This window comes from Dipteris shenzhenensis, chromosome 13 (assembly GCF_047967505.1).
Source record: "Dipteris shenzhenensis isolate YYH24624 ecotype China chromosome 13, Dip_SZ_1.0, whole genome shotgun sequence".
In the NCBI taxonomy this organism is placed as follows: domain Eukaryota; kingdom Viridiplantae; phylum Streptophyta; class Polypodiopsida; order Gleicheniales; family Dipteridaceae; genus Dipteris; species Dipteris shenzhenensis.
Genome location: NC_141608.1, coordinates 36,958,284 through 36,969,303, shown reverse-complemented (window position 1 = coordinate 36,969,303; position 11,020 = coordinate 36,958,284).

The window sequence follows — 11,020 nt, the reverse complement described above, 5'->3', positions numbered from 1 at the left end:
ACATAAGACGGCATGGGGGAAAGGGCATAAGACGGTACGGGGGAAGGGGCATAAGACGGGGCATAAGACGGCTGCGCGGACTCCGCTGGGGTGATCTCAGGCAGTGTGGGGTGGCTCGGAGTCTGTAGTGCCGACTCCTGGGGAGTGTTAAGGGTACCCGTCATGTACCCGTATAACTCCACAGGACTAGGAGGGTGCCCTAAAATATTATATAAATCCTTCCATATAGATTCACGCGGATCCGGTGAGCTAGAAGCACTTCCTCCCCACATGTTAAACTGGAAAAAAATAAACAAATCTATTACTTTGGGAGCTGAGAAGAAAGGGGAAAAAAAAAAAAGAGGCTCTGTCAGAGCACGTCTATAGACCCGTCTAATCTTCACGTCTACAAACGCGTCTAACAAAGCATTTAACAATTGAAGTAAAAGCGCGTCTAACAGTTCGTTCATCAATCCGTCTAACAGTGCATTAAAAAGCACGTCTATCATCACGTCTAACAGTCCGTCCAAACATCCGTCTAACAGCGCGTCTAAAAGCGCATCTAACAACTCGTTTAAAACTCCGTTTAATAGGGCGTCTGTGTGGGCGTCTATACATGCATCTGTGTGTGTCTGTAACAAGCCAGACGCGCATATAGACGTGCTTGTAGACGCGCGTTTAGACGTGCCCTCAGATGCCTCTATACACGCACTCCGACAGTCGAGAATACTCAAAAGTCGAAAAGGACATTTCGCTCGACAAAAGAACGTGTCGCTCATACCTAGATGCTGTGTTTCGTGGATGCGAAAAAGTATAAAACTGGAAAGAGCAAGCAAGAACAACTTCAAAAGGACTTACTTGGAAAAAGGTATGGAAGGATCTTTCTTTTCCAAACTTGTTTCTTCTCCTTGTTCGTACTCCTCCTCTTCTTTAGGCTTGGAAGCAAGCTGTGTAGGTACGGTCCCTTTGTCTTGAGTGAAAGCTTGGAACTGTGTATGGGAGGCTCTCTCTTAAGCTTCAAATCTATAGAACTGCTAATAAAGAAGGAAGAATGCCGCTCGTGAAGTTTAAGTAGTCAAAAGAAAAGCAAGCGAGCGGCGCGCCGAAAAGCAGGTTTAAAAGTTGTGGGTATAGTCACGTCTATTAGCGCATCTATAGTCATGTCTGAATACACAGAGTAGATGCATCTATAGTCGCGTCTATTAGCATGTCTACAGGCGCGTTTAAATACACAGAGTAGACGGGCATTTAGACGTGCAGTTAGACGCGACATTAGACGTGATGATAGACGCGGCGATAGATGCAACACAGAGTTTTTAAGTTAAGCATTTGAAGAAGAGCAAATTTGGTGGGTTGTTTGTTTGTAGGATGTCTCCATCTTCAACAAGCAGCTCCACTGAGGATGAATCCCTCCGTATCCACCATCGCGAAATGTGGTTGGAGCAAAAAATCAAATGTTTGTGTGATCGATGTCGAGGAAACATGTATTGTGCATGCAGGATTACGCTCAATCATATCTCAAAGTATGGAGAATGGGATGTGACCGTAAACAGGGTAAGGATTTGTAAGTTAAGGTTGATTGAGATACCTATGGGTGTTCATATGTTTGAGTTATAATGATCCCGTTTTAATTTGATACAGGATGCAGTCCACACCCGCACATGTTAACCTATGCCCGTCGTGAGGAGGCGAAGCGTCGGCGATATGAGGTGGGATCTTCAGGAGGGACCGTTACAGATGCATGGAGTGATGGTGATAGTAGCCCTCCACCATTACCTCATGAAGCCGTGGAGGAGGAGGTGTTTGATGATATGGTGCGGGATTTATATGTCCATCAAGGGAGGGATAATAGCATGGAGTAGGATGATCTTTTTACCGCAGCATCGACTCCACTGTTTGAGGGGTGCACATTCTCTGTTCTACGTGCCTCCCTTGAGTTACTAAACTTGCAAACCATCTATGGATGGAGCAATGCAAGTTTGAATGCATTACTCAAGTAAGCTTTAAAGTCGATTTTGCAAACATGGTGAATTATGCTAGTGGGTCAATTACTCGAATGCTTTTTCTCATTTATGGTCTTCACGTGCACGCTATTGTGTAAAATGCTTCCAAGGGAGAATAAATTACCGACCTCAAGAGATATGGCAAGGCAACATGTGACCTCTCTTGGAGGATTAGATTACAAGCGCATCCATGCATGTGTCAACGATTGCGTTTTGTTTCATGGACTACATAAGGATGCAAGAGAGTGTCCTACTTGTGGAGAGGCAAGATATAGAGCAGATCTCAAAACCTTGGACGTGCCTCATAAGGTATTGCGACATTTTCCCATAATCCCTCGCATCCAACATATGTTCAAGTGCAAATCTATTGCAGAGCTCATGTCATGGCATTCCTCCCATCGATCAACCGATGGCAAGTGGAGAACTCCCGCGGACTCTCCTGCGTGGAAACATATTGAAGACACATGGCCAAGCTTCAAGGAAGAACCTAGGAGCTTGAGACTTGGATTGGGTATGGACAGTGTGAACCCATTTGGTCTCAAAAGCACGTCTTACAGTGTATGGCCAGTGGTATTGGTGAATTACAATCTTCCACCCTCTATGGCTATTAAGAAAGGACATGTCATGCTGTCCCTTCTAATTCCAGGGAAACATAAAGTCAAAAACCCTGATGTTTATTTGGAGCCTTTGATTGATGAGCTAGAGATGCTTTGGAGAGGTATCGAGGTGCATGATGTGAGCAAGCCTCCCTCGTCACGAGACTTCAACTGCAAAGCAGTCTTGATGTGGACGATGCATGACTTCCCAGGCTATGGCGAGTGTTCAGGTAAGCATTGCATTTTTTAATTATGAATAGGCAAGGATGTGGCACCCTAAATCCACCTTCCACTCTTAATTGCATCTATTGTTTCAGGTCTCACTACATCGGGTTACCATGCATGTCCTGTTTGTGGTCCTTCGCTAGTTGCCTCACGGGCAGACGCATTGAATAAGGTCATCTATGAGAATCACCATCGATTTCTCCCACCTCATCATCCTAGATATGTTGCCCCTTGGAATGAAGTCCTCCCACAATCACTCACCACGGGAGATTGGATGAGAATTTGGGACGGTTCCACGACTCCTCCACCACTTGGCATGAGCCGGTAAGGATTTGTAACTATTGGCTGGAAGTAAACATTGGCTATATTGGTTGAAAGTGAGGATTGCACGCTAACACTTTATTTTGTTTAGATACTCCATCTTTTATCGTTTACCATATTGGTCCCACCTCAAGATCAATCACCTGCTCGATCCCATGCATATCTTCAAGAATGTGGCATCTACCATTTGGGAGCATTTGAATGGGACACGAGATTCGGCAGGCATAAGGGAGGATCTACGTACCACAGGGAGGATGCGTGAAGCTTGGCCTCAAGAGAGACCAAATGGGCGTGTTTTTTTACCTCGTGCACCGTGGATGTTATCAAAGCTAGAGATGGCGACGGTGAAGCGCGCTATTACTACAATTCGTACTCCCACTGGATGCATGAGGTGTTTGAAGGGAGCCTTTACAAAGAGCAAGAAAAGAGGTGTAGAGCAATTATATGGCTTGAAATCTCATGATTGGCACAAGATGCTCCAAGTAAGTATTTTATATGCATAATATCTTTTTCCTTTCAAATTTGTGAGTGAATATCTATAAGCAACTAATCAACCACCTCCTCGCAGGTTCAGTTCATACTACCTACTAGCATTTCACGTAGTGCATCAAAGGACGTGAAAGATTGTATTTACAAGATGGGCGAGCTTGTGAGGTATGTGAGCTCAAAGGAAATAGATCCCACCACGCTTGAGAATGCTCAAGTTATGTTAGTGGAGGCGATTTGTTTAGTGGAGGAGACATTTCCATGTTCTATTCTCACAAGCCAACTACATCTCATAGTGCATTTGGTGAATGAGATTGCTATATGCGGTACTATACATGCACGATGGTTGTTCTTCCTCGAGCGCTCCATTAAGACCTTGAAGGGCTTTGTGAGACAAAATGCAAGACCCGAAGGTAGCATGCCCGAGGGTTGGTTGGTACAAGAGTCACTTGTATATATTTCTGAGTTTCTTGTTGATGTGGATAGCTCTCTCCCACGACTATGGAGAGATGATGAAGACCTAAGGATGACCTCTATTGTGCCTCAAGGAAAAGGACGCAACAAAGTAATAGACACGGAGTTGCGTAATAGTATCAACCTCTTTTGCGTGCTTAATAGTGATGTGATGAAAAGATGGGTGACAAGATACGAGGATGCAAAGGCAAGAAGACAAGAAGAAAGGGCCCTCTTTCGTACACACCACGGATCTCGTGTGCCATACCCTCAGCGTCTAAGAGAAAGGATATTCATGTGGATTGGCTACTTGATGAAATGGAGAAAGCAGAGAAAGACGAGGGGATGCATATCACAATGGAAGAATGGGAGTATGCTAGGGGATGCATGAGCAAGGTCAGTATATAGAATGTTATGCATAAGTTAGGAGGTTTTTATAATTTAGATTGCTTATTTAATTGATTTTTTCTTGGTGTAGTGCACTATGTTCAATGATCTATGGTGTGAGGGCAAGCATTTTCGAACACAACGGATTGATGATAAGAGAACACACAAGATTGCGGCGTCATTGCTAGCTTTGAGGGAGCCAATGGAGTCATGGATGATTATTGTGGCATAATCCAAGATATGATTATGCTTGACTTTCGACGCTTCTTTGTGTATGTTTTGGATGTAAAGTGGTTTAAGGACGTGGTGGAAAGAGGCCCTAATGCAACAATCAAACGCCATGCAAGTGGCTTTGTAACTATTGACTCCACAAAGTTTTGGCAAAGTAGGAAGGACACACTAATACTACCGCAACAATGTGAACAGGTACTGTGCACACACATAAAAATACTCGCTTTTAAATATTTGATGCAAGAAAAGTAACATGATTGTATTTGTGTTTGAATTAGGTTGTCTATCAACCAATGGTGGATAATAATAGGTGGTGGCATGTCATACCTATTATGCCATGTTCCAAAGTGATGTATAGTACATTTACTAATATGGAGCATATGGAGGATGATCATGGCCATGGACGTGATGATGACCGTGATACAAGAGAGGAGGATGATCATGAGATAGGAGATATAGATATTGAGGCCGGCATTACCCGTGAGGACGAGCCTACCATTGGAGATCTTAATTTCGATGAGCACATGAGTGGCACAAGTAGTAGTGGGTTGAATGTATTTGTAGATCTAAACACTTGTTTGGATTTTGAAGTAGATAGTTTGGCAAGGGTTGATCTCATTGAGGATGAGATCGAACCGTAGCCCCACAATTGATATTGGCAAAACTATTTTACATATTGTCTCATTCTCCTCATTTCCCTTAATTCTTGTATATGTGGGCTTGCAAAAAATTATGTGCTTTGGTAATCATGGGCAATGTTTGGAAAGCAATGATGTACACCAAAATCTCACTTTCTGTATTCTCTGGAGCGCGTCTAACAACGCGTCTAAATGCGCCTCTGATTCTCAGTGTAAACGCGCAAATAAATGCGCAAATACACGCGCAAATAGACGCGCTAATAAACGGGATGTTAGACGGGCCCGTATTTTCTCAAGTCTAACGTGCAAATAAACGCGGTGATTGACGCACAAATAGACGAGCATTTAGCCACGCTAATAGATGCGCCCGTAATTTCTCTACTAGAGTAACGCCTATAGACGCGCCTGCTATTTTGCGCATCTATCAAGCGCGTCTATAGTTGCTTTGTGTTGTTGTGATATTGTCTCATCCAAGGGCATCAAGCCTTGACCCCAGGAAGGTAGAACCCATCCTCAAGCTCTCCCCACCAACAACCAAACGTCTGGTACACTCATTTTTCAATCTAGCAGGATACTATCACCGCTTCATTGATCAATATGCTGCTTTGACACGACCCATGACTATGCTATTAAAAGATGGGGTTGATTTCTCTTGGGATGAGGATTGTGATCATGGGTTTGCACAAATCAAGAATCCTCTGGCTTCAGAACCCATTCTATGCAATCTTGATTGGTCAAAGACTTTCTATATCAATCCTGGGTTTGTTGGGTTTGGTGAGCATGCTTTGGCAGGTATTCTTCTCCAGCAAGGGGAGGATCGGTTCATGTATCCCATTCGATTTGCTTCTCAACAATTGCTTGACACCGAACGACGCTACTCAGAGGCTGACAAGCATGCTTTATCTTTGGTGTTTTGCATTGAGAAATTTAAGCATTATGTTGCTGGAAAGTCCTTCATTATAATCTGTAGCAATGGTCTTGCAAAGCAGGTTCTTCAATCACCAAATCCCATGGGCCTCTTGGCCAAATGGTTGGCAGTTTTACAAAAATATGATTTTTCTTTCAAAAACCATTATGGATAAATTTTCTATGTAGAGAATAGCATAGAAAATATTATCTGAATGTCAATAGTCATAGTCGTAGTCAAAGGCTAATAAAATCACCATGAGTGACACACCAAGTAAAATTCAAATTCTCGTTATTTTTTGGTGATCTTAGAGGTAAAATCTTGGATTGATTCTTCTCGCGCCGTGCTACATAGAAATTTATGGCCAGGTGCAAGACTTCCAAGCAATGCTCTATACCAAGTTGATCTCCTATATCATCATCGTACTCTAGTATCGTACATTCACCTAAAAGTATTTGATCATCTTCTTCAATAAAGCTTAAGTGTGGTGATTGATCTTGATGATTGTTGTCTTCCTCATCAATATCGTGATCTCCATCCTCCTCCCGTGCGATGTCATTATGCGCATCTTCCTCTTGCCTCATATGGTGATCTACATCTTCTTCGCTAGATTCATCAATTGGATCTGGCATTGGTAGTGGCATCTCCATATCCACATCTCGATCTTCAAAAATCTGCTTACTTCGTGGTGCAACTTGGATCACGTAGCACCATCTTGGATCAGAATGATCCGGATGAAAAACCACCTATATTGAAGATGAAAAATCATGTGCTAAATGTCGTCAATTATATATATATCAATGGACTTTAAAAACGAAAGCTTCGACTAATTAAATCATTAGTATGCACCTGCTCACAGTGCTCAGGAAAAACAAAAGTATCACTTTCATCGGTCCAATGTTTGGTGGAGTCTATTGCAAAGAGACCGCTACTATCTGTTCTCACTGTCGCATGGGGACAGTTGTAAGTAGTTCTAAACCATTTTACATCAAGAATGAAAATAGTAAATCGTCTGAAATCAATTTCATAGATGTCGCATATGGTTCCACAATAATCCAACTGTGAGGAGAGAAGATTGGTATCCGAAGCACTTGCTCGGCTATCTTGTGTGAAGTTAGCCATGACTCCACAATCATATGTGACTCTCTTTGAATCGATGCGTTCCACGCGAAAATGTCGTCCATATGACCATAATGCACTGTACTTTTTGTACTGTAAAAGAGCATCATTAAAACAATGAAGATGCACCTATTTTATAGCATATATTGCCACAAATAATTACTTAATTACGTCAAGAGATAAGAAACTTACATGCACCATACATCCAGATGATAACTCCCGCTCGCGCTCGTTTATTGTCTCTCCATCACGTTCGGCTTTACGTACAGCCAGTTGTAGCCAATCAAGTGACATGTGAGTAGGGAGAAGAGCCGAATCTCGTGGATATGGTTGTGATCGCCTGTACATTACTCTGAATCTCGTCCTTGCATTTATTCTTTCTGCTTTGGCCACTTCATATCTCTCAATCCACTTCTGCATCTCACGGCTATTGAGGATACAAAACTTATTGAATTTCTCCATTTGCTCTTCGCTCATCTTTCTTTCAATCCCTTTTCCTTGGGGGACCTCGCCAATGATGCGATCATCCTTGTTGTGCCAAGCTTGCGGCATATCAGGATCCGTGGATGTAAGAAACTCTGTGATATATACTAATGACTCTTGCACAAGCCATCCCTCTGCCATGCTTGCTTCTGGTCTTGCTCTTTGTCTTACAAACCCCTTTAAAGTTTTCATAAACCGCTCAAGAAAAAACATCCATCGATTATGAACGGTACCTGCTATAGCCACCTCATCAACTATGTGCACAAGCAAGTGGACTTGAGTTGTCATAATGCTTGAGGGAAAGTGCTTCTCAAGCAAGCATACGGCTTCGATGGATTCCACCCTAGCCTTCTCGATGCTCGATATAGAGATCTCTTTTTGAGATATCCACCTATTTCACATGTCCATGCATATGTAAGATATTTGAGATATCCACCTATTTCACATGTCCATGAAGAAAATACATAATGCGGTTTGATAGTAAGCATACCTCACAATACCACAGATCTTGAATATAGCATTTCTAACATCTTCTTGTAAGCACCCTTTTATTGTAATTGGAAGGATGAACTATCAAAGCAACAATGAAATCATGTCAACAATATAACATAATAATAATTACGCTAATGCATCACTATTATCGGTACACTAATTCTACTTAGAATACCTGTAAGACCTTGTGCCAATCATGGGACTTGAGGCCACTAAGCTTATTGTCCTTTGAAAATGCTCCTTTCAAGCAATGCATGTACCCTGTCGGTGTTTGAAAAGAGGCAATGTCTGCCTTGATCGCTGCCTCCTCCCTCGTAGAGAGGATCCACGTTGCTTTCGGGAGGACAACTTTTCCTGAAGCATGCACTTGGGGCCACAAACGAGACATCCTATTCATAGCATGCAAGTCTTCTCGCACTCCTCTCGAGTCCTTGGAACCAACCAAGTGTGCCCAAATGGTAGCCCCCACATTCTTGAAGATATGCATGGGATCCAAGAGATGATTGATTTGTAACTGACCCCAATAAGGAAGCTCGTGAAAGATCGATAGCCTCTTCATACCAGGAGGAGGTTCCTCTCCATTCTCCCTCCAAGCTTGAATCCAATCACTTGCTTTCAAATATGATGGTGGTGGATCAAGCTGACCTCCACGTGCGAGATGGTCGAGCGGAAGGTATCGAGCATGACCTTCATAAACATTTTTCCTCATATGTTTGGAGTAGCGTGCAAGCGATTTCAGAGCGGGTCCACAAACAGGACAAGCATGGTACCCACTTGTAACAAGTCCTACACGCGTGCATGAATATGTTAGTACAAGACATGCGTGCAAAAGAGAGTAAAAAAAGCATAATCTCTCATTGTACATGTAAAGACATAACCACGTACCTGCACACTCTCCATATCCTGGGTAGTCATGCATGGTCCACATCAAGATACCCCTGACCAAAATATCATTGGTGTGCCTAGGAGCTCTGGAAATATCAAAGACCTTCACTCCTCTCCATAATATCTGTAACTCCTCTATCAAAGGTGCCATGTACACGTCCATGTTTTTTGCCTTGTACTTTCCTGGCACAAGTAGTGCAAGCATGAGGTGTCCCTTTTTTATTGTTAATTAGCCATGGTGGGATATTGTAATTCACCATGACTATGGGCCATGTCGACCAAGATGTCGAGCGTAACCCGAAAGGATTCACGCCGTCCATGGCTAGCCCAAGATGTAAGTTGCGTGGCTCTCTCGCAAAGTCCGGCCACTGATTATCTATGTGCTTCCAAGCTGCACAATCTGCGGGAATCCTCAATGTGTGATCAGTGGACCGATGAGATGCATGCCATGTCATCAACTCCGCTATGGATTTGCATCGAAACATGTGTTGTATTCTTGCAATGATGGGAAAGTGTCTTAAGACCTTTACCAGTATCCTCTCACCCTGCAAGTCATCTCTATATCGTTGTTCCCCACACTTTGGACAACTAGCCAAATCTACATGCTCATGACGAAAGAGAATACAATCATTACGGCAAGCATGGGTGGTATCATAATCCATACCCACCATTGTTAGCATCTTTTTCGCTTCATCTCTTGATGCGGGCATGGTATTTGGTGCAGGCAACATCTTCTGGAGCAACCTATGACAAAGACACTATCCAAATGATGATTCTCAAAACAAACAATATTCAAATAATGAGTCAAATTAATGCAAGGGCTAACCTCATTAAGGCCGAGACACTTGTATCCGACCACCCATACTGTACTTGTAGATTCAAGATTGAGAGACAAGCATGTAGTTTAGACATCCTAGCACCCTCGTACAATTGTGTTGATTGCAACTCTCGCATTTTGACCTCAGACTCTGACATCACATGTACGTGGGATGTAGTGCCCCTAAAAATGGAATCCATCATGTCGACCATACCCTCGTCGTCATCCGGGAGACTATAGTCTTGTTGAAAGTGAGAAGGTATATGTGTACCCTCGTCACCCTCCTCATCCTGTCATAAGCTCATTCGTGTAAATATAAGATCTTCTATTTCCGGGTATACAATAAGATTGCGAGCTTAAATAGCTTTGACTTACCGATGATCCATCAACATGTGCAACACCAATGGGGGGTACCGGTTCCGGCTCCTCCCCATACATCCGCAAGTGGCGCATGATAATACGACGTTGATGTCGTACTTCTCGCTTGCAATGAGTGCAATGACAATATAACCTCTCCGTAAGCCACTTCGTGCTCTCGGGCGTTGGCGCATCATCGGATGAGCTTCCACTCGTCCCTTCCATCTACACTTATAAAACCACAACATAAGCATGAAGAGGAGATATTGACAATTATAAGCATAGCATGTTTAATTTGAGCTTCTCTTGGGGCCATATAAAAAGAATGACGTCGCTATATAGTAAGGATTGAAACAAAAAATCCTATATAGTAAGGCTATATAGTAAGAGGAGATATTGACAATTATAAGCATAGCATGTTTGAGCTTCACTGGAGGCCATATTAAAAAAATAAACAGTAAGCGTCGCTATATAGCGACGCTCTGTTCCGTCGCTATATAGCGACGCTATATAGCGATGCTGTGGGTTAAAACCCGAAACGCCGAAACGCGCGGCGTTTTGCTCAATCCATTCCTAATCTCTCAAGTAAGCAACCCAAAATCTCCTCCCACCTATTTTCGATGGCCTCCCATCTATTCCAA